Raw genomic sequence first — 24,061 nt, 5'->3', positions numbered from 1 at the left:
CTCATTTGTAAACAAGCAAAACCAGAAAAGGCTGAAAAATGACACAGTGTTATTTGGGGATATTCACAGACTCATAGATTTAAGTGGGAAGAAAAGGAAGATACGTCTGGAATTGATGTAGGACAACCTTGTGGACAAAGCAGGGTTAATTTCAAAGCTGTATCAAGTTGTTCAGAGCCTTCTCTAGCCCACTTCTGAAATTTCCAGAAGTGGTGATTCCATAATTTCTGTGGGTAAAATGTTCCTGTGAGAGTGTGTTGAACCACTCTCACTGACAAATTTATTCTTTATGCCCAGTTTCCCTTTTTGCAAACATTGACCATCTAATCTTGTCCCTTTGCTGTACAGCTCTAAGAATCCCTCATGATCTCTGTAGCCCCTATTTAGATGCTGCTAAATTCACTCCCTCCCCTTCCTTTCTCTTCTCAAAGCTAAAATATCCCAGGTTCATTAGTTTCCCCTCCTATGTAATTTTTTTTTTTTTTTCTTATTTATTATTTTATTTCTTTATTCATGTTTTAGTAACAATGATATTCAAAAATACAAGACCCTTAGATTTATGAAGGATAATAAAGTGAAACGTAATAGAAGTTGATTCCTCAATCTAAAGATGCACAACAAAAGCACAGACTTTAAAACCTTACCTAGAGAGTCATTCTTTTATTTTGAAATCTGGGTACCTGTTACACAGTTGTATTTTTCTATGGATTGTGGAGTTTTTAGGAATGAGATGACATCTGCCCATTCTTTCTGTCAAATGTATAGAGGAGTAATTCCTTTTAAATTTTGTTACACACTTTTCTTTCTTCCACTAGTTCCCTTCAAAAAAAATCCACAAATTCATAAGTGTCATGGTTTAAGCCCAGTTGGCAGCCAGACACCGTGCAGCTGCTTTCTCACCCTCCCCCACACAGGGGATGGGGGAAGGAATTGGAGGGGTAGAAGAAGACTTGTACGTTGAGGTAAAAACAGTTTAATAATTTAAATGGAATTAAACAATAACAATAACAGAAAGTATAAACAGGCAATGCACAATGCGATTGATCACCACCAGCCTATTGATACCCAGCCTGTTCCCACTAGTGATCCCAAAATACCAAGATCCTGAAATCGCCATCCCAGAAACAAGAGAGAAACCTCTCCTTCCCAGCCACCTCTCTTCTATACACTGAGCATGATGCTACATGATATGGAATATTTCATTGGCCAATTTGGGTCCGGTTCTCTGGCTGCGCTCCCTCCCAGCTTCTTGTGCACCTGCACATGGGCAGGACGTGGGGAGTTGGAGAGTCTTTGATCTCCTGGCAAAAACTGAAAGTGTATTATCAGTATTCTTCTCATATCAGATCCCATACTGAATCCAAAACACAGAACTATTCTAGCTACTAAGAAGAAAAATTAACTCTATCCCAGCCAAAATCAAGACAATAAGGTCAGGTAATCACTGCAATATTTTGTTCGTTTTTTCCTGAAGTCAACAATAACCCCTCCCTGGTTGACATTGATATCTTAATGTGGAGAACTTTTGGAAATTTAGCTTTTGTTATCCCTGCTACTTCGGCAATGCTGACAGAAAACCCCACCTGAGTGTGCAAGACATACTAATGCAGTTATGAAACAGAAGCTCTGTAGCATGGAAAATTTCTGTTGAAGGTATTATGTTTCATTGATGGACAACCTACATTTTTTTTCATCCATTTTCTCTCATTTCAGGACAATACACTAACAAATTTCAGCCTTGATCTTGAGATATCAAATATGTGTAGATTTATGCTTATAATCTCCAACTTTGGTGTCAGTTAACCATATTTAAAAAAAAACCCAAACCTGAACATTTCAACCTTTCCTTATGTTTATTCCTTTCATACTCCTGGTAATTCTGTTACTCTGCCTATTTTCCTCTGGTTTGCAAAACAGAAAGGTGAACATTTGCATGGTAAGTAATGGTGTTATCTGGTTGTGTCTATCACCTGGCTGCTGAGACCATGATTGCCACTGTTTGAGTAAGGCACATGTACTTAAGTCCTACTCTGAACACAGCAAAAACTGAGCTCTAGTCTTCTTAAACAGTTACTGAGATTCACTTCACACAAAAAGATAACTCACCCCTAGTGTCTGTATCACAGATCCAGACTGTCTTATGGACTTTCTACTGAGTGTCTTTATGGTTGTAAAGTCTTATACATTCAAAGGAGCACAGGGTCAAAACTATATCGCTTTATAACTATACATTTCACAGTATTCATTTATATATTTTCTAAGGGAAGCCTATTTTATGCTGTGCTTGCACTTTTAAAGTTTAGGTTCCATTGAATTATAGAACTTTATCTGAAATGATTTTGTTGAGTGTTTTCACATGACAGGGATCTAGTGATCATTCATCTTTTGTTTTCTATTATTTATTCTCTTAAACAACTAGTTAGAATATAGAATCATACAAAAAAAAAAAAAAAAGCAATTTCTGAAGTGTGTCCCCTGCTTTATCATCTTGAAGTATGTTCTCTATTTGAACTGGTGAACACTAATAGTACTCATATATCACAAAACAAAATAATATACTACTGCTGTGTGATTATTGGCAAACTAACTTTTAAGCTATTACAACAATTAGCAAGGAAAACTGTAAAGCACACATCTTCTAATGTAGGGATCAGTATCGACTGCAAAATTCAGGATCCAGTGGAGCACCATGGAGATTTATCCATGTGAAACTCATTACAGTCAAAATAACTATCTTTAATGTAACTTGTTAAATATGAATGCAGTGTACTATTCATTAGAACTAAAAGCATACTCTCCCCAGAGGCACAGAACTCACAGTATCTTCCCAGACTGAGTTTATTTTTTGTAAGCTGGAAACCACTTGTTAGCTGTAGTAGGACTATCAATGAAGAGGCACCAAGAAACTAAAAAACAAAAACAGCTTAAGAAAAGATTACCTTCTCCTTAAGAAATTCAATTCATCTGAGTCATCTTTTGCAGGAGTAGGCTTTTGGTACTTTTAACTCTCTTGGCTCATGAATCATGCCTGTAACTGACAGTTTAATTCTCACAGTGAGAAAGTTCCTTCAAGCCTCTGAGTTCCTTGATGGCTCTGTTCCTATTCAGTAGTACTGCAAACGGAAATTTTTACTGCTTTCAGTCCCTCTGCCATTCAGCAACCACTGCTGGGGATTGGCAATTTTACTTGCTGCCTTTTATAGATCACTATTCCTCAAAATGAGGCTGACTGAGGAAATCAACGTTTTAAGAGTATTTTATACTAGTTCCCAAATTATTTCAAAAATTTAGTTTTATATTTGGCAGACAATCCTGTTACTACATTTTATTTATATAATCATAGCGTTTATGAGAATGAGTAACAGAGGAGCATCCCGCTGTGTGATGCTGTGTGAACACAGAATAAAAGGTGGTCTCTCTATCGAATATCAAAAAGAGTAACTTTGAATTGTCACTGAAGACTGTGTAACACTTGTGAAATAAATGAAAAAATTCTGTTCATGGGATATTTCTGCTTTTAAGACAAGTAAAGTGACTGTTTTCACCGTGTTCATTCTATTTTTATTTCACTGAAATTCATCTCATAGTTGCATTAATATATGTAAGAGAGATGGTGAAAAGAATGATCATCTGAGCATTAGTGCTTTTGCTTTGGGTATAACATGCATGTTCTTCTTCCTGCTTTCTTACATGCCCCTTAGAAACGTAGAGTGGAAGAGCCTAAATGCTACTTTAAAACCCAGTGGGAAAATTTAGAATTTAGGTGCCTAAATCCAGATGAGCAAACCAGAAACTGTGTTTGATTAGTTGCAAAATACAGTGCCTAAATTGGAAGTATGACTTTAAAATTAGGTGCTTTTATCTAGGCCAAAAGATACCAAATTCTCTTTGTAGGTGTAAGGCAGAAAAGGACTTCAGCTGCATTTAGGTCCTTGAGGCATACCAGTTTAGAAGACACTTCCAAATTCTATGGACATGTAGAATCAGATAAGAATATTTGTCTTATTTAAAATCTTAGATAGTGGTGAATATCTGTATAACAGCTTTAAATGAATATTTTAAATTTCCTACTGTTGTCCTTAGTTCACTTGCTATTACACAGAGGGGTCTGCATGTTGCCTGTACTATTTAGGCTTTACAGTCAGGAGAAAAGAGTTAATTAATGAGAGAGAGAAATTAGGCAAGAACTATATAGTGAGCACGTTTTCATCAAGGGAGGTAAAAATGCAGGTCCTACTGCTTAGTATATTTCTATTGCTTTTTTCCAGACTGCAGATTATTAAAAGAGGGTACACACACAAAGGGAGCAGAAACGTGAGAAAAGTATGTTAAATTGCATCAGTGAATATCAGCAAAAGTCTTTGAAAGCCTTGGTGGTGATATTTGACTGTAACAGAAATTTGCCCTAATGGTAGCCTGAGTGTCACTGGGACTCCAGTAAGATGTAAAGTCACATTTATTTGAGTGAGGTTGTGGTGAATGAAGCTTAGTTAGTGTATGGCAAATAGTCACTGCTGAAAACCTTCAAAACTTTTAAGAAGGACAATAAGGAGTTGTAAATTTGAACTACAAATTAAGGCATTCATTCTAATATTTGAAACTCCTTCTTTGTTTTTCCTTTAGGAAAGAATAAAGTAAATCTCAGTGTTTCACTTTTTAAGTCACAGTAAATATGGTCAAAGATTTCCTTTATCTTAGGAAAAAGAAGAAAAGCTAGTTGAACTGGGGTAGTATTGCATAAAATTTAATTTGCCACACAAATACTATTGTGCTTCTTGAAAGACAAAGCAAAAGGAACATGCAATGGGAAGACAAAAGAACAGAGAGCAAACGGGGAAGAAGGTACATTTTTAATCTCAATGCTAAGGACAGGCGGGCAAACCACGTCATATTACTGGCCAATCAAGGATCTAGAAAAATAGTTCCAATACTGATTTGTTTCTAATAACTGCTTTTTTAGTCTCAAATTCACTGTCGTATTGTATAAGAGGCACTTTTTTTGCCTGGTTAAGGCAGACTTTTTAAACAGAAGGCAGAGGAGTGAGCTAAAGAAAATATCAGCTGACCAGAGAAAGAGACATTGGGCAAGAGACAGAAAAAGTATACGAAATCTCACATTATCATGTGCCAGGCAGTACTGTCTGCACATTTGTCCTGGTTAGGGCTGGCCTAGAGTTCCCGTTGGTTCGGCAGCGGGAGGAGCTGCAGCACCCTGAGACCCCAGGGGCTCCCCAGGTCCCAGTGCCCTCACCTGTGTGCGGGGGGAGCACAGCTGGAGGGCTGGGCCCCGATTGGCCGATAGTCCCTGTCACGTGACATTGTGCTCCCTATATAAAGGCAGGAGTGGGCTAGGAGGGGCTCTCACCTCTGTGAGTGTGGCTGTGGGGCCTTTGTGTTTGGGATTGCCAGCTGGGAGCAGGTGGGTGTTGGTCGGTGGGTGGTGAGCAGCTGTATTGTACATTACCTGTTGATACTGCTGTCAGGGTGTTATTCTGTTACTGTTATTAAACTGTTTTTATCTCAACCCGGGAGCCTCCCTTTGCCCCTCCGATTCCCTCCCCATTCCCAGGTGGGGGGAGGGTGGGTGAGAGACTGCCTGGAGTTTAGCTGCTGAGTAGGCTCAAATGATGACATTTCATCAGAAACTCCCTAATTCTTGTATTGTGATAAATAGAAAACTGGATACAAATCTCTCTAGGACACCTAGATATCCTCTTTCTCCTCATTCTTTTCTTTCTCAGGGACATCTCTTGGTATACAAACATGAGGTCTTAATTGTGCCAGTGTCTCAGAGAAAGCCAGGAAATACTTGTACTATTACACTCATCTGTTCTCCTGGAGTTATTGCCAGAGAAAAGATTCTTCCACACCCTCCCCCCTCCCGGGATGGTTATAATGACTCATTGTCCTACTATCTTGTTAATCAGTTAAACCTTATTTCAGATGCTATCATTTCTGGCCTGTATCAATTAACAGGCTTGATTTTGACATGTTTCTTTGGTGTTATTAACAGAGAGTTTCCTTTTGATCAATGTAATTTTGAGTCTGTAGTGTTTGTTGACTTCTAAAGAGGTCTGCATTGTGGCATATATGAGCTTTTTCCTACCTGGCACAAACCAGGATTCAGATTTCCATAGAGCAGCCCTGTGTGATCACTACTTGTCAGCATGGCAAGAAAAAGAAAAGATGTGAATCGTGATCATGAGTGCTTAGAAGAGATTAGAGAACAGTGAGGAAAGTCTGGAGGTTTCTGCAAGTGTATAGGAACTACAGGCAGGCAGATTTAGATGAGGTCATTGTGCAAAACTATGATGCAGTCCAGCAATCTGTGACTGAATAATATGCTGGGTTTGAGAGAGAGAGAAAGAGCATTTAAGAAGCTGATGGAGAAGGGAGAAAAAGAAAAAGAGAAGCAGACATAAATGTGAAAAATATAGGCAAGGGTATTCAGAATGTTATCTTTCTTTGTCCTTGGAGTTTCCTTAAAGTAAAAAAAAAAAAAAAAAAAAGTGGTATCCACAGACTAGGAAGATCTTTTAATATATGGTTTTATTTAAATGCTTTTCTTTTTCTGTAGTTATGTCTCTGTGATGTTTTTTTTGGGGGGGAGGTGGGTTTTTCTGTTTGTTTGTGTTGTGTGTTTTTTTGTTTTTTTTTTTTTTTTTAATTTTTGATAATATCTAGAGAAGGTTGCAGGGGGAAAAAATATAGAGACCTCTTGATTTTGGAAAAGTAGTGCAGACCTGTTTGGAACAGAAAGAGAATCATTAACAGGTGAGTGGTTGTCTTTTCACTTGTCATGTTCTTTCTTCTGCTTTGCAGGTTGGGAGAAAAATTAATGTAACAAGGTTATGCCCTGCTTGCATTTGCTTCAGCAGTGTGCCAGTCTGTTTTGAACTAAGTATTGTTCTTCTAAGTTGGTTATTTTGTTCTTTGATTTCCTCAGTACTGTACAAGTTGTTTTGGTTGGTTTTTTTTTTTTTTTTGTTTTGTTTTTTTTTTGTTTTGTTTTTTTTTTCCCTCAGTTTGCTCATATTTCCCCTTTGTTTGGGTCATCTTTGACTTTCTTAAATGCCTGGCATCCTCTAGGAGCCACTATCATCTAAGCTTTGGATTTTCTCCCTTCTTTAAATATAAGTTTAGAAATTTATTTTTACATTCTTTTGTTTTCCATTCATCCTCTTATTAAGGCTATTTAAATTCAAAGTTCTTCAGTACATTTCAGATTTTATTTGTTGTGGGATATAAACCATATTCCCTGCTGCATTTCCCCTAAGAGTTTTTTGACCTTTGAAGCTGCAGTTCAGAATAAGATTATCAGGCATCTCCTGCTTTGGGACGCAGATGTTATATTCCATCCATACTTATGACATCTAGGTATTCTGCTGCTCTGTGTCCACTGAATTAGGTGGTGCTGTTGCTGAATGTTAATAGTCTAATTATTTAGAGTTGTTGGTGCTGGGCACTTTGTGCTGGATACAGCCAAGACAAATTTTGTGATGGTAATTAGGGTACCTGCTTTGTCCAAATGACTCAAAGACATGTCAAAGCACCTTAAGAGCCACCCCAATTTGTACTCACTGATAAATCCTTTCTGAGGGAACATATCTGAATCCGCTTAAGACCATTCATGTTCTCATCTACCCCTCTCTATCTCCGTAGCTACTTTTGCTATGTAACCGAGGGCATGCTGGAACCTGGCTGTGTGAGCATTACAGCTACATCAGGACTGCCTTCTTTTGGGGTATGGAGGCAGAATGGAAGAAAGAGTTTAAGGATATTATTGCCATTCTGTGTCTGCTTTGCACTACTAACTGTTCCAAAGGACAGTATTTGGCATAAGTGCAGACGATAAGGGAAAAAATGGGTTGATTTGTAATACATTTTAAGATGTTTCTTTTGCTAAGTTGCTGCTTTCATAGAGAGAGTAAATGCACAAATGATCCAGTTCAGATATGTAATTCTGTTCAGATGACTTGGATATTTTATTTTTGTTTCTGTCAAAATTTTTCTATGGGACTCAGAAAAATTCAACTAATCTCCATTTCTTTTGTCTTTCTGGAAGCTGTACTGCAGAACAATATTAGAGAATCAAATGAAGAACAGAAATTATTGTATTGTCATTACTTATTTATTAGCTGCATACATTGGAACCCTGCTGTGAATATCAGTCCAGTAGTGACAGTCTTTTAATCTGCTTGTTTGTATATTGAGCGCTAAGAGCCTCTGGCCAGGCTTTTAAAAGTGATTTTGACACTTGAACAAGCAAATAGCCACCAAAGTGCACCAGGTAGGCAACAGTAACATATTCAGAGCTAGCACTAATCTCCCTGTATGCCTAAACTCCCTAAGGCGTCTATGTTTCTACAGCTGGCATTTTCAAAGAAGCCTAACTGTTGCTGCCAACAAATGAGCTGATGAGAGCCCTAGCAGAAGTGGAAACCCTGGGGGCCATGGGAACAAGATTTGTAATGTAGTCAGGAGAATTTCTATCTTGCCATTAATGTCTGATTTCCTAAGTGTCCTCTCAGGGTGCTGAAGATGTGTTACTTGTCATGAGTGGAACAGACAAATTGGATAGTATGGTCAGAAACCTCCTACTGCCTTGGCATATAAAATCTGTGCTTGAAATCTTACATCTCCTCACAAAACATGTGCTACATGTACATGAGATGGAGCAGGTTACATGATGGGTCATGTACCAGGTCTAAGCTGTGGAAAACACTACTGATACAATATCTTTCTGTGTCCTGCCAGCTCCTCTCCTGCTCAGACAGCTTGTGCACATGTGATCCTGCCACGGCACTGCTGTTCGATTCAGGCACTGTGGAAGAGCGGGATACTCTGGTAAGAGAGTGCCAGCCTGAAGCCTAAAGAGAGGACTGTGATTAGTGTATGTGGTTTGCTCGGCTTCTGGTCATCAATGAAGTCCATGATTTTTAGAATAAGTAGCAGAAATCTTATGCCATCTTTTCTCTTCCACAAACACACATTATTTGAATTGTGGGAAGCAGTCCTATGCTCAAAGCAGTGTTGGGAGGTATGTCATCTTGCTACTTTCTTTGGTTGGTTGCTGTTATAGCAGCATTTAGCTACTGTCTCATGGAAATAAACCTTTTGGGGCAGTGTGAAAGCATCTGTGCTGTAGCACCACAGGAACTGGAAGCAGCATCCGTGTGAGAACACAGTGGCTCCTATTTAGTACTTGGAAATCACTGCCTTGCATATGACAATGTGTCTACTGTCCTTATTGTATCGTGTCTAGCTTCCCTTCCTTTTTGATTTTGGAGAAGTCCTTGTAATTTTCAGGGAATATTTTTATACTATTAAATAGGTTCAAGCAGCCAACCAGACATAACAAGTGCTGTTGATAATCTTGTTTCCTCTATGTGAAGATCATTTTTCTGTTTCTGAATTTTGTCAGTCTTGCTAGTCTTCAAAGCTGTCACTGGGCAGCATTTTAGCTGATGGCCATGCAGCAGCAGTGGAATTAATATTGTTGGTACTGAGGCCTTCTACTGAAGATATGAAATGTACATTCAGTGAATCTGCAAAAATAATTCTTAACATTATTTAAATGATGTTTTCAGTCCATGAATAAAATATTACATCTTAACATGTAAATATAAATATTTTAGTATTTTTTTAAAAGTAGATATTGACCCAAGAGCAACAATTCCTACAAAGATGTATATTTTTTTATTCTTAAATTATTGACTTAAAGTTTCTTTTCAAGAGATATTGTAGATGGTGGAAAAAAAATAAAAAGAATAAAGTTTAAATGAATATGTTCACTATTCCTCATCTTGATATAAAAACAAGAAAAATTCTCATGTTTGTGTTTAAAACAATCAAACAAAGAAATCCTGATTCAAATCTAGGAACTGGAATTTCAAGTTGCAGCCTGTGGCACATTTTTATAATTGATTTATCAACCTCCGATTTTCACCTGTAAAAGGACTCTGTGGTCTGAGATATTCTTCTTCCTCCCCTTCTTTTTTCACCCATTTCCTCTGAATTATTTTGTAACTAATTTACACTCGTTTTCAGCAGGGGATTTTGCATATAAATTTTTCCCTGATTTAAAACCTCCTTTTCTCCAATGCATATTTCATGATTTTCTTATTCTCAAAATCCCAAGCCTTCTTCACACAAAATCCTGAGCACAAGCTACAAACCTCTGTGGTATACCTATCAAACATAAGATAGTGACTTTCTAAAAGATCTGTCCATGTTTTTAATGAATGATCTGCTAAGCATAAAGAAAATTTTAAACATTTTTTTAAGACAAAAATGAGTGTATAATAAGACAATAATTCCCAGAAAGTTACGAGTTATGGTCTTATGATAATAACAGTTGGGGAAATTTAAGACTTTCATACTTTCTTGACAAGGTCACTTCTATTTCTAAACTGTCATCTGGAGTCTAATGAATTCACCAACCCCCTAATCTCACAACAGAGGTGAATATTGATAATTTTAATAGTGGAATCCCTAATGTTAGGGTGCTAACCTTGGATTTGAAAAAACGGAGTTTGGCGCTGGTTTCATCCCAGTTTTCCAACTGAACATGAACTAGTCACTTTGAATATATACCTATCCTTATGGGGATTTAGGTGTCTTAAGTTTTGCTAAAATTATGTCTTGAGTATCTCTGCATCAACAGATAATTGGTAACTGGGGATTACTGCATTTTTCTTCCTCAAAATGTGTTAGAGGATTAATGAATTAAAATTGTGATAACAATAATGATCAAATTCTTTAAACTGAACTTTTTTTTTTTTTCTTTTACATTATAATAAATAGGAGGCTTGTAGATTTTAAAATAGACCAGCTCCTAACTCTGGAAATTTAATAATATTAGGCCAGTAAATGAATGTGTATCTGATTTAGGTATAAATAATTATGAGTTCATAGGTCTAAGCCTTAGGTCCTGGTAGCTAGTCATTGTCTACTAATTTCAGAAAATTGCTTCAGAGTTTGAAAGCCTGTACTCAGAAGCTTCAAAATTAAAAAGTCTGATTGTGTTGTCAGATTGATTTAGGTCAAAACTAAATGAAAGGAGTTCTCTCTCTCTCACATGCTGTCCTACCTCGCAGCTTCATGACCTTTCCTATGACAGAATTTGTAATTAGAGAAGGGAATAAAGAGGCTGTTGTGAGTCAAACCTTAAGGCTTCCCTAATTTGAACAATGCCACTGTTCCATATTCATTGTGTCAAAACAACTTCCATATCAAATTTATAGAGTTCACACATAGAAGATGGGTGACGCTGACAGTAAGTCCTGCAAAATTAGTGACAGATGTGGAATTCAATTTGCCCTTTTTTTTTTTTTTTTTTTTTTTTTTTTTTTTTTTTTTTTTTGCTATTGCCAAGAATTTATAATATAGCAAAATAGGGGTGACAAATGTTGTCTTCCTTCACACCATTTTGCTGTCCTGAGTGATATTGCTCAGATATCACTGAGGGAAGAACCTGGACATGGTGGAGATGAATTTTGGAGTGTGTTTAGCTGAGATACAGGATCAGGCTAGTTAATCTTCTGGTCTCTTGCTTTTCAGGTTAAATTGTGCTGAGTGGCAAATCAGATGTCAGAAAAAACTGAGAAATAAATAGTTGAGCAACAGTTTCTGTTCCCTGGTAGCCAGTTACATAGTTACGAAGTTTTATAGGCTTAAGCCATGAGTTTCTCTCTTTACACTAGAAGAACAGAATATTACACAGGGAATGAGGATGCAGCTGATGCTTCCATCTGATAAATTAATCTTTGAGCTTCACCCTGGGTAGGAAGAATCCTCAGAGTCAGGATTTCCTGAGTGCTCATCTCCTCTGCTACTATACAAAATCAAACTGGCTTGCTTAAACCACTGTGGGTTAATCTGACCAGTCTGACTGTACCACTGCTGGCTAGAAACATTCACAGAAGTGAATGGCTGAGAAGTACAGCCAGTAAATGGCAGGTCCTTAAACTGTCTCACATCTATACTGACTAGGTGACTCCAACTGCAAAATCAAACAGATTAAACAGCTGTTGAAAGTGGTCTAAACTCACTTGCTTGGCTTTGAATCAAAACAAACTAGGAGGGATAACAAGATCACATGTACACTCAGGAGTTTTTGACCTGCACTTAATTTTGTTTCCTCTCCTGAAACCAAGCTATGTTCACCTTCTTCCTGAATATCTGAATTTCAACTAGGCTGAGATATGCCCTTTTGGAATCCCTTAATACTGTAGAGAAAGATGGATTCAATCTAGTTTCTTCCTGATTATAAAAAAGGCCTGATCCTAAACACAACAGGGCATGAGAGGGTCTATGACTTCAAGCACAGTGTATAGATAAAGCAGAAATCTTAGTCAGGTTGGTGAAACAGAAAATCCTGTCTGCTCAGCAAGCTCTGTGCTTTCCAGACAATTTTCCCTTCTCTCTGTAGGTCTGCTTGTCCCTTCTGATTCAGGGGCTTACACAAAAGCCTTTCTGTTTTTTATAGTTCATCAAGCCATTTACCTCAATAAATAGAATATCTCAGTCTTCTATGTAACTTCCATTTTTGTGCTGATGTAGCCTGAATGAGTAGTGTTTCTCTCTTTTATGTTGGTGTAAATTGGGAAGACAATCAGATCAAATCAGTTAAAAGCTGTAGTAGTATAAGCTGGAGTCAGCAGTGGACTGATAAGTGCACTTAAGTCTATAACAGATTTGTGGAATTGCTATGACAAGGCATATTCAAAGATGCTAATGTCACTTGTCAGCAATTTTGTTTGAGTTAGGAATTCCTTTATGATGTAAAGGGAAAGGCTGGCACTCTTCTAAATCCCAGGACAATTCCTTAGGGACTGTTCTTCAGTGTGGTTCTTCCACTGGTTATTTTAAAAGTCCTTTGGAAAAGATCTCTCTCCACACTATTCTTACCATCTTTATAAGATGTTCATAAGCTTTTTCATACAGGAAGAAAGCTTTCTATTCATTCCTTGTATTATGGACGAAGGTATAATAATTTCCTACTCTTTCTATGGAGGAGATGTCAGTTCTTTTTGGCACTCAGTAAGAAATACACCAACACTCAAAACTGTTAACTAATGTATTGAGTAAAAGATGGAAAACACAGAAAAGGTGATAGTAATTTTACATCCTTCCTGAAGTTGGTAATCCTGGCAGTTGTAGCATTGGAGATGCATCTCCATGTGAATCATGGCATGCTGCACAAAGTTCCCATCTGTGGTGAGGCTTACCAGTTCTAAGTTGATTAATACTTTTATGGGTCTTGTTCTCAACACAGATTCGTCATTCATTGATAGCAGTCAAGTTTGGAGTGTGGATCTAGCCTTGAAGAGTCCCTTGGACAATATGCTCCAACACCCTAATCTCAATAAAGGTATAGTTCTCAAATGGGTACAAATAATATTTCAGGTTGATGAGACAATGCAATATATTTATGTTTTAATACACTTTGAATACATGTGCATCGATTAACCATGCATTTATTATGCATACATTGAGTAATGATACTATTTTATAGAGCATTCTCGTGTCAATGATACGGAGGCATACACCTGAGAAATCATGGATACTCTGCCATAGATGGTTGATAAGTGGTCACAGGGTATTCAAAGTGCACCTGTATACATGAGAAGGAAGCAAGCATGTGGATCACTAGCTCCTTTTATGATAGTCTTCTGGCTGCATCTCTACACCGATGAAATTTTTAGCAGTGACAATATAAAAATGCAAATGAAAAATAGAGTTTTCAAAAATAACAGTTACAATCATGGAGGTGGCATGACCTGCACAAGAGTACCAACAATGGGAGTTGCTTTATTCAGCTAGTGTAAAACTCACTGAAATTATAAGAAAAATCAGTGTGTTCTTCAGTGATACTGCCTGAGAAGGAATATATAGTCACCCAAGCTGATGAACCTCATAGATTTCTAGAGGCATTAGCTTTAAACGGGTATATCCAGCAAGGAAGAAAGAAAAGAGAAATAAGTAATGTTTGCTGAGCAATGAATTAATCTTCGATGAATAGATGACTAAGAAAGCATACGAAACTGTGTGGTCAAGGAGGATAGACAGTTACTGTCAAAATAAATAATGAAACCTCATGGTGTGAGGATAAGTAGAGGTCAGATGCAGACATTCACAGAGGAGGCAGACTGACAGAAAGCCTCTAAGTATTAATGATAAAAAAGAAAAAGCAATAGTTCAGTTCAGACACATTGTTGGTTAATCACTAAAGTCATTCTGAAGATGACTCTGAAGTACAGAAACATTTTTCAACAATCTCTACTGTGTATGCATTCAAATACCCTGTTTTAGAAGATATACTGTGTTGAAACTGGCTGATACTAGAATATATGACCACTGAGTCCCATGTCTAGTAAAAGTAAAATGCAGAAACTCACACATTCAAAGAATACAGAATTAGTTGATCCTGACTTCCTCAATGTAGTTTGCTAAATATTACTGTGAAGCTTAGTTTGAGGACTTAATGTAAGAGTGCAGGCTTCATTCCTGCCTGTGACAAATACCCACATTCAAGAAAGGGGATCATGAACCTTTGTCTAAAATGAGAAGGTGCTATCTTGGGACCTGGCATAGAAGTCTGCGTGCATTTTCTGCCTTAACTGGTTATTTGGGCAACTAGTGCTACAAAGCAAATTTATCTCTGAGGGTATCTGATCATTTCAGAAATGAGTATTGTAAAAATGACAAGTTCTGTCCTTGTATTGTCAGAATAAGCTTACTTACACTAAGTTTGAGCTTCAGTCAGTTGTTTTTCAACCAAATACTACTTTCAGCTAGTCATTGAGATAAGGGGATGTTGCTTTCTGCTTCTTATAAAATAAACATTGAGTTATCACTGTCTTTCTGGCACTTAAGCTTGCGCTGCCTCAAAATACATTTAAGCACTAATAGGCTGATGTTAACTAGGATAAGAATAAATCTTGCAGGGCTCCATAGTTGAGAAGGTGGATAGGGAAACTTGCTATAGTCATACTTTGAGCTAAGTTAGAGAAAAAGCTGTGATATTATTCTTTCCTTGCTTTCCTGCAGCTTTATAAGTGGGGTCAAAATATCTCTTAATACTACCAAACACAAGGGAAGGTGCAGCAGAATAGGAACCACAACATTTCACCACCAGTTCTTGCAATGGAAGGACTGATCTGACCTACATCATCATAAATCTTAGGGTTCTGTAACTGACACAACTACCCAGCCTGTACAGATTTCATGCGGTATGAAATCCCACATAAAGTTATTGAATTATGGTATGAAATAGAGGGGAACCATTAGACTTTAACAGAGCTATGGAACTTTAAAACATTTTAGAATAATTGTTTAGTCCACAGATTTGGAAAGTACAGGTGAGATAGAACATGCATTTGAATGAAGTGTGAAATGTTTATCTCTGCTTTTATATAAGCTAAATAAGGTTATTTCTAGCTCAGGTAGAATACATGCATTCATTTTTGAAAGCATTCTGTACCATATGGCACCCTCTATGCTAAATATTAGTCTATGAAATAAATCCTGAATATTAACTTAAAATTATGGAAAATGAGAAAAGCTATTAGAGTAATAATGATTATTTGTTTTCTTTGTGTTTTAACACAGGATCAGATCATTAATCCACCACAGACACACATGCAAATGAGTAACTTTCGGTACATATCAGGTTCGTACCAGTAGATGGCACTGCGGGAATAATGATGGCTGTTTGGAGGACGACCGGTGTTAAGTACCTCATATTCCACCACACGGACTACAAAACAATTTTTGTCTCCCACTGGTTTCACCAGTTTAATCCGGTCATACTATGAGTCAGATTTTCCAGGCATACTTACTACTGCTAGTGAAGGATATACTGAAACTGCTGACACCAGGTACTAAATGTAGTTTATATTATAGAAATAGTAATCTCCTATTTTAAATTACTTGATTGCAGAAGATACCTTTTCCTAGCAAGTTTTCTGTCATAATATTTACCTACATATTATCAGATCACATGTTTACTGCCTAGATGAGCTGTCTGACACAGTGATCACTAGAGCTGCGAATAGTATTCACAGTGAAATTCAAATCAGCCCTTCATCTGCCAGACTACCAGTGAAACTAGCCCATTTTCTGAAGTGAGGGTCTTCTCCTCCTCTCCAGGTCTCACACTCATTTCCACAGCCCAGAAGCTCACTTAAAGAGTGAAATTAGCTTTTCCTGAGCACCAATCCCTGAAATGCGTTCAGGACCCCAAGAGGCAGGCAGACTTCTTTCTGTATCACATAGTATCATCAGTAACAAAGTTTCTGAGGGCTAAATTATGCCCTTAGTGGTACCTGTGTGATTGTTTTGCCTGCAAGGCTTTTGAACAGGTGTAGCTATTGGGATTTAACGAGCAATTCTGCCAATGATGCTCAAGATGGAATAGTATTCAGCTGTCTCAAATAGTTATGTTACTTCTGCAGGACTAAGAGAAATAAAAAAATGGTAAGTGTTTTTTCCTGTCACTAAAGTAAGTAGATATGGGTCTACAAACACATGAGATTTAATCTATTCAGGAAAATGGTGCCAATGTTACTGTAATAATTTTCTGCAGAAAAATTGTTCTTCACTTTTTTTTTTCTGATAGCTGGACTTTAGAATATACCATATGCATCCTCTGATGGCCTCTGACACACTTTGACCATCACATGTCTCCTTACAGAAAGTTTCCAAATTCAAAGATTGAAAATATATTACATCTACTACCCATTTGAAGGGCTCAGAAAGTTGGGAATCCTGACAGGGAATTAATTAGAAGCAATAATGTATCAGAGGAATGAGAAGTTGAGGATCAGAGGTTTTCTGCAGTGAGCACGTATACTGGAAAATAAAGATTTTCCTTTACCACATAGCAAACATCAGCTACAAAGTACAGTATGCAAGGCTGTACTGAAAGATGGGGGTTTTGTGGGTTGAAATCTGTCAATTTGAAAAGTAAACTAGCTGCAGTATCTGTACTGGATTAGCAGTCTAAATGGCAGAATGAAGCCTAATTGGGCCCTACAGCACTTCTACTGATGGATGTCAGGACTAACATGCCTTCATAGGCAGAGGTCAAAGATATGTCTAAGTCCAAATGGTTCACTGGTTTAATTGGTTCAGGCATATCAGTTTTTCTAGCCAGCAAAACACAAGTGTGCAGTAAGTACAGCATCATAATTGACTGCCTTGGGCTCCACAGGGTAAGCAATCAGGCACCCATTTATGGCTGGGTCAAAAGATGACAGATATCAGGAAGAATTCAGATGGATTTTCAATTGACAAGACTGTATATGCAGAAGGATGCTGTAATGACTGTCATGCAGCTGCCGTATCCCCTGTGGTATCGCAGCCATAGCTGCAGTCCTGCAGCCACAGCTTTTTCTAACCTACTGTGGCCAAGTCATAGTATCATTTATTGATCCCTGATTTTGGGACCAGATTTATACCAGGGCCCATCTGATAATAGAGCCCAGAAGAGCAATAACACTGAGAAATATTAGAAAACAGCCAGCACCAGCCACTCTCCCAGACCTGTGATATGTCTTATTTGCAACAGAGATGGTAGATTTTGTCCTGTTCTGCCACTAAAGACCCTTCCCATCTGAAAGATGGACTGTGAACTAGGGCATAAAAAGGAGCTTACTTTTTTTTTGTCCTGGATCAAGAAAGTGAGTGAAATAAATATGCATAATATGTTTTGGATTAAATATAATCTTATAAAGTTAATTTTGTTCAGTAAAACCCCAGAAATTAATTTCTCATTGACAGAAAGTGAATTACATATATTTGAATGTTTGTGTATCCTTAGTTGTTTTAGAAACTCTATCTACTGCACTTTACACAATGTTTGATTAACTAGTCAAAAATTAATTGAGTTTTCTTATTCATTGAATGTAATTGGAACATACAGAAAGTTTTGAATAAAACATACATAGAAAAATTACAAAGTAAGAGATGCAATATTTCAAAAACAACAAAAATAGCTCTCACTTCCTACTCTGTATATCTATGTAAAATATCCTCATAAAATGCTACTTCCTTTGTAATTTTTCTCCAGGTTCTTTTCTTTTATTTGCAATTAGGTGTATAATTTCTTTACTATACATAGTATTTAAAGTCAGGTGGAACACAGTTTCTGTAACCTGGTACAAGCTGTATGTTAGGAATGCAGTCATGCTCAAGGTGATCACTGAGCAGCAATATACTGGCTGACATCAGCGCAACCTGGAGAGGCCCTTCTCTCTGCTTTGGTGACTTCTTCTTTTTTTAAGGATGTTGTTTTTTTCTAGCTAGAATTTACCCCTTCTATTTTGAATCTCTAATACATGCAGTGTTTTGCAACAAATGACTGGAATAATAGTAGTGATTTCCCCATTGTGCTTTCAAGACATTATTTTGACTCAGTTAATGCTGCAAAATATCTGGTCTCACTCATCCAACTTAAGGATCCAACCCCCCAAAACACTCAGGTGTACCTTATTTCAAAGGGTATCAACAGCTTTAGATCTGGTATTTCCACCTCTTGAATTAATTTAATTCTCCTTACCTTTCTTTTTGAAAAGTTTTTCACAACAGAAATAAGAAATCATCAAGCTAAAGTTAAAGCAAACCTTATAGTGAAAGAAGGAAACCCATAGCATTTTGAATTTCCTTACTAGATAATTTTTGGAGTCACTTATTGAGGATCCTTGTCTACTTGAAACATGACTTCATGGTGTTGAATACGATCCAAGGTTTATCTAGCTCAGTATCCATAGCAATCAGCCAGTGCTCGTGCATTTCTAACATTTTTGTTTTTCTAAATGCATCTACACATCAAGCATCTCCTAACATTTGAATTTTTACAGTAGTGGTTAGATATTTTTCTAAGTTTTCTTGATGATCTGATAATTAATTTTAAATCTTGCCGAGCCTTTGTGTAGTTTGGTTTGGCTTTTTTTTTTTTTTTCCCCTTCCTTCAAAGATAGTTTCCATTAGCAATATTCAGTGAAAAAACATTGTTTGTGTTGTGTTGTGTTGTTTGTTTGTTTGTTTTTCCCCCCCCTACTATTATCATATTGCCCATCCTGTTGGCTTCTCTAGGCCCTTGTGAAGAAGCTAACAGTACAGCATGGTCTTGACCATTCTAAGCATCTTTGTGGCATCTGCAAAAGCAGCTACTCACTACTCATCCAGTTTCCAGATCATTAAACATCATGACACCTACTCTTGAGCCTTGAGGCCCCCACTATTAACCTTTTGCTAGGACTGAAAATTGGCCATTTAATCCCACTCTCTACTTTCTGTCTCCAAGCTACATTTTGATCCATGTTACAAATCTGGGCTATGACACATCCTGGTGAAGTCAATGGAGGTATTATAAAGCTTAAATCTAGGTACGTGTTCAAGCTTCTTGTTGAACTCCAGCAGACAGAAAAAGTCCTGACTTCTAAACAATAAAAATGGTCTCAGGATATGGGAAGAAATATGTCTGAAGTTGAGTTTCCAAAGCAGTCTGAAAAACTTTTTGGGATATCTTCAGTTTTCACATGATACAGCTGTCTGCATATAACTGTAGCAGTAAAGTGTCTACTGCTTCTACGTGCTAATATTCTGACAGTGAGAAAATAATCACTTTCATAATGAAAAAAAAATTCCTAAAGATTCACTTATATAAAAGTAGGGCTCACTATTTTTATTACTTGAGGAAAGAAAAAGAAGAAAATGTGCTCATTTTTTGATAGTTTTTTATGGCAATTTCAGTATTTCAACAGCAAATGGCTTGTGGACAACTTCAAACTCAACACCTATGCTATCCCACCATTCTTATCCTAAACTACCTTGCCTACAACCTTGCCCTACATCCTTCCCATGATAACTCCAGAGACATCTTCCACTTTCCTGCCAAAAGTAGTATTTTTCCTTTGTGCAGTACATTTCAAAGCATTTGTGAGTAGTCTATATTATATGGGACTTGAAAATAAGATTTGTTGTGATTTTTTTATTGGAGAACATTTTATTTTTTTGGAAAAGTAAATAAATCTGTGATGGCCTAATATTTCTGAAATGTAGAGTCAGTCTTGTACTAGAGAAGGCTCTTCATTCCAGTACATTAACTGAACTGACTGTTAAGTCAAATAACCTTATCGTGCTGGCTCTGAACCTCTCTGTTAGAGTCCAATTACAGTGAATCAGTGGATGCAAGATCCTCTTCTGTGTCTGAATTTTCAGTACCAGTACACAAACAGAGGCATTGCCTCTGTCTCCTGTTCAATTTCTTTATGCAAAATTTGTCTTGTTTCAGTTTCTAATACTATTTTAATTGTTTTCTGGAGAAGTGCATTTTCTTTCTATTTCCTTTCTGTTCTTTCTTTACTTTCCCATATTTAAGTACCTCCATTTCCTACAGTAGGATAACTTGTACAATTTAGTACAATAATGTCTTTCTGTAGAAAAAAAATAAATAAAACATTATTATAGCTGAGTTGCTATATTTCAGATGTCTTTTGACTGAATAGTATGTTCTGAGAACCCAGAAGAACAGGCATCCTTCACTCATGCCACTCATCTTTTGGAAACTAGCAAAGTGTAACAGCTTCAGTAAATTTTAAAATTCTGGTAGATTGAAGGATTACCTTAGCTCTCCTATAATTGTCAGCTCAGTCTGACATTTGGTAAACTGGAAAAGTCCCTTCTCTTATACTATTATATTTTCACTATATATATATTAATAAAATCGTATATTTTGAGACAGTATTTAATATTGTATGGTTTTGCCTAGAGAAGAGGTACCAGTAAAGGACTTTTCCTAGGACCAATAAATAACAATGATTTTAACCTTTTTATTGACAGCACAAATCAAACCCTCAGACATGCTAAGACAGCTCATGAGAAGGATCTTATAGGTGTAGCTTTCCAAGCCACTGAGAAAGTATTATATGAAGTTCTCCTGGATAAGCTTCTGCTGTATGGATTTTACATCAGTCTAATGAAAAAAAAAAAAAAAAAAACAACAAAAAACTAAAACAATTTCAAGCCCCAGAGACTTCACAGTTGGGGGCTGAAGCAAAGAAACTGTTGATCTTTATGATAACTGTGCCCAGAAATTCTTGGTAAATATGGAGGGATTCCTGGAAGCAGATATATGCAACTTAAGGAAGGCAGAAGCCACTAGGACAAGCAGTCATGTATGTGATTTTGCACGGTTGCATTTCCATAACTCAAGAGGAATGCTTATTTAACTGTGCTTGAAGGAAAACATGAGACTGGATATGTCTGTGGGCTGATTGTTTTAAAAGCCCTTTGACTGCTCTTTTGTTCCAATTGCTGAACAAACAAGCAAACAAACCCTCAAACAACTTTGTTTTAATAGCTGCTGATCAGCACTGTGGCACTGGGATTTGAGGATGTATCAGAGGCAATCACAGGGGTAAGGATTTACATGGATGGAAAAAAAAGAAAAAAACCCCTGTATCTTATTTTGAGACATGGACACAGTGTTTGAGATGCAGCCTTTAGTTCAGAGAGACTGTTAAAACTGGGAAACTGCTAAAGCCAGAGAGGGACTGTGTCACTCACTGCATGCCCAATTTCTTATAATCTTTCCCTCTCTTGAACACTGTTGGACACAGAATACTAGGTGGAAAACCTTGGTGTGACTATATATGGCAGTGCTTTATGGTCAGTCTGAGTGAAGAACATTTAAGCTATATCCCAAGACAATTAAAGACACCTAACATTTTAGGAATGTAGTTGGGATACTGAACAAAGGTGCAGCTAGCTCTGTAACAGTGATAGAGGCAAAATACTGTTTTGACATTTTCTGTTGATGCATGCTGGTACATATGTTTCTACTTCATAACACGCTGCCTCTGCTCTTTGAGTTACAAAGCTGAAACTGCCTCATCAACTATAACTGTTCCCTTAATAATCATATAATTCCATGTTTCACACACAATTTTTCTGTGTGCTGTGAATTATATTTTAGTAAAGCCTCATCTCTTTGGTCCATTGTTCCTAAAAATAGAAATGGAAGAATGATACTATAATCTAGTATTAATGCCAGTTGAAGAAAAAATCCTACTATTGGAAAGTAGAAATGAAAGATGTCCATTTTCCTCCCCACCAATGAGTCACTTCTTCAAACAGGTATTTAGAGCAGAACATCTAACAGTATCATGAAGCTAACCACAGGGAGATTAAAAAATGTAGCTTTATCACATCGCCAGCCATGTGTACTCAGAACCTGCATCCTACTCAGAATTTATAAACTATTTTTGACTTTTATCTGTTTTATCTAGAGATAGTATACTTCAAAGCTGATGGTGGAGAAAAAGTGTATTACTGAAATTCCTAAAAATGGAAACATAAGTAAATACGGATTCAACTGAAGTTTTTCTCAAAGTCAATATCTACTTTTAGATTACTCAAATAAATGTAAAGAAAACTGCTTTCTATGTTCACAGTAAAGGAGTGAGGCATCCATTTTAACTCAGCTGGACTCAGCTATAATATAGAACTACTTCCTCTATGATTAAAGCCAACTCTTCATTTTCTTATCCACAAAGCTGGTGATTTCAGGTAAAAAATAGCTGATAATTTCTTTGAGATTCTGTATTCCACTACTACTAGTGAATTTTAGTTTTTGCTGCAAAGCTGTAGTTTCAGTAGGAGGGGATGATATCTTCCTTGTTACATGCAGAGAAGTGTCTGCAGTCTAATATTTAGGACACTCACATAGGAGGTAGAAGATGTAAGGTTAAATCTGCTCATGCTGAGCAGAAAAATGACCTTGGGTCTTTTGTTTGCAGAGCAAGTGCTCTGATCAGGGAACTGTAATACTAAAGGTCAGCAGGAGAACCACAGTTTCTTCATTTTGAAGAAGGTGGAAGCTGCACCTGAATTTTTTGTACAGCCTGTGTGTGCTGCACAGGCACTGTGTTTGTATAGCAAGATTAGGGGCTTTGTGGGGTATTGGCACATATCCTGACATGATTAACTGAGTCCCATAGTGCAGGGTGTTATACATGTACACTGATGCAAACGTTGGGGTGTTTTCAGGAACTTTCAAGTCAAACAGGGACATTCCTGTGGCCCTGAAGTGCTTCCAAGACACAGCTCACCAGCTGAGTACATTCTTGTCTGATTTTTTAACAATTTTTTTTCCTGACCATCCACATATCCATTGTTTTTTGCCCCTCTACAGATCCCTTGTCCAAGCTTCTGAAATGGAGGATAGAGAGGATGGAGAAACTGGGACCAAGTCCTTGCCATGCATTAAGAAACTAGGCTAGGGAGTTCTTTATTTCTCCTTTTGTCTCCTTTCTTTTGCCCATCTTCCCACTTTCTACTTCTGGCTATTTAGGTAGTACTGATATGAACAGACATTTAAGGTCATTTATAGCAGGGTCCTAGAAACAAGGACAAAGATAGCAGTAATCGCTGCTTTTTTATTCAGTTAGCTAAATTGTTTTTTGTCCACTTTGTTTTGTAGAGTGCAAGTTTCAGTGAAGCATCTCTCAGTATGATTATGATCTTTTCATCTGCAGAATAACCTCTGCAATCAAAAATCAATACTCATGCAGTGGGCAAATCAGACTGTTCCTGCCCACAAGTATCTGCAGCATTATGTTTTAAGCAGCTGTTAATTTGCTTTGATTTGGAAAAATGGCTTGTCTGCAGAACTGTGTATGTATTTATGCACATGGTAGTTGAAGCTGTAGTGAAAAATGTCAGAGCTTTAAAACCACAATCTAAAAAAAGGGATGGGAGAGATTTTTAGTTTCCAAATGACAAATGACATTTCCACTTTTAGTCTCAGAAAAGAGTACTTCTATCTTGTCTCACAATGGAGACATTTTAATAGAGGTTGTTTTAAAGGCTTTTATGAAACTGTCTGTTTTAGCCAGTTGAATTCCTGGTAAAGACTGCACCTGGTTTTACAGACAAATGGTTATTAAGGACAATACTACCACCATCAAGAAAAATAAATAAATATATAGATCTCTAACTCATATTTCTGTAACACTACAGAATGAATAAGCACACAAATATCATGTTTCCC

Source organism: Tyto alba, unplaced genomic scaffold (genome assembly GCF_018691265.1).
Source record: "Tyto alba isolate M040663 unplaced genomic scaffold, T.alba_DEE_v4.0 Super-Scaffold_40, whole genome shotgun sequence".
Taxonomy (NCBI): domain Eukaryota; kingdom Metazoa; phylum Chordata; class Aves; order Strigiformes; family Tytonidae; genus Tyto; species Tyto alba.
This window is presented reverse-complemented; position numbering follows the sequence as displayed.